The sequence below is a fragment of the Equus przewalskii genome, chromosome 20, assembly GCF_037783145.1.
Source record: "Equus przewalskii isolate Varuska chromosome 20, EquPr2, whole genome shotgun sequence".
Taxonomy (NCBI): domain Eukaryota; kingdom Metazoa; phylum Chordata; class Mammalia; order Perissodactyla; family Equidae; genus Equus; species Equus przewalskii.
The window spans coordinates 2,594,289-2,595,512 of NC_091850.1; positions in this window are offsets into that span (position 1 = coordinate 2,594,289).

The window sequence follows — 1,224 nt, forward strand, 5'->3', positions numbered from 1 at the left end:
CTCCTCAAAACTGTCCAAGGTCATCAGAAACAAGAAAGTTCAAGAAACTGTCTCAGCCCAGAGGAGCCTAAAGACGTGATGACAAATGTCGTGTGGGATCCTGGGACAGAAAAAGGACACTGGGGGAAACTGAGGAGAGCTGAATAAGGTCGGGAGTTTAGTTAACAAAATGCCCCAATACGGGCTCACTAATTGTGATAAATGCACCATACAGAGTAAGATGTTAATAACAGAGCGAACTGGGTGCGGGGGCCTCAGGAACTCCGTACTATCTCCACAACGATTCTGTACACTGAAAACTGCTCTAAAACTAAAAGTGTATTAAAAACACAGGGATTGCCTGGGCAGGAACGGAGGCGACCAGAGGCTCGAGTAGGGAGCTGAGGCAGCATCCAGACTGGAGAAGACTGGGCCTGGCCCCGGGCCACCACGGGGTCAGGAAAACGGGCAAAATGTCAGTGTTTCAGAGACCAGGGCCAGCAGGCTCACTGTGCTGAGGAAGGGAAGAGAAGGCCCTCGGGGCAGCCAGACAGCTGGCCCGGTTCCTGGGCTGCCCCTGCGGACCCGGGGCCGGGAGAGCAGCCGGTGGTCAGCGCAGGCTTGAATGGGGGCCAGCAGGCGCTAAGACTCGTTTTATGAGGGCCCAGGTGAGGGGGACAGACGGGAAGCTTTCAGATTTGTGACGGGACAACATTCTTGGGGATGGTCTTCCCAGCCCCGGGACCAGATGCTGAAACTGCCCTCATAAGGTTGCAGACTGGCAGTATGGCCTCCAGGTAAGTCCTCGCCTTCTCTGAGCCTCAGTTTCCAGTTTGTGAAATGAGGATCAATAACGTCCTTCTCACAGGGTTGTGAAGGGCGTCAAATGAGCCCTGCACACAGTGGGCGCTCAATAAACTGTGGTCACCCCTTGCGCCTCCCAGTCTCAGGTGAAAGGAGCGGCGCCTGTGGCTTTAAATTATGCAAATGAACTGCGGGTGGCGGAAGGAGGGAGCTTCTTTTAAAAAAAGAGCCTCTTCTCCGGATCAGCCAATCAACGCACTGGGCCTACGGAGCCGGCCGCCCAACGGCCCAATGGCGGGCTGCGCCGACCCAGAGCCCGCCCAACCCCCGGGAGCCGTCGTGGGGGTGGGGCCTCTCTCGGCCACGCCCCGGGGGCGGGGCCAGCCTGCCGCCGCGCTGCAGCCGCGGAGGGAGGGAGGGAGGGAGGGAGCGGAGGGGCGG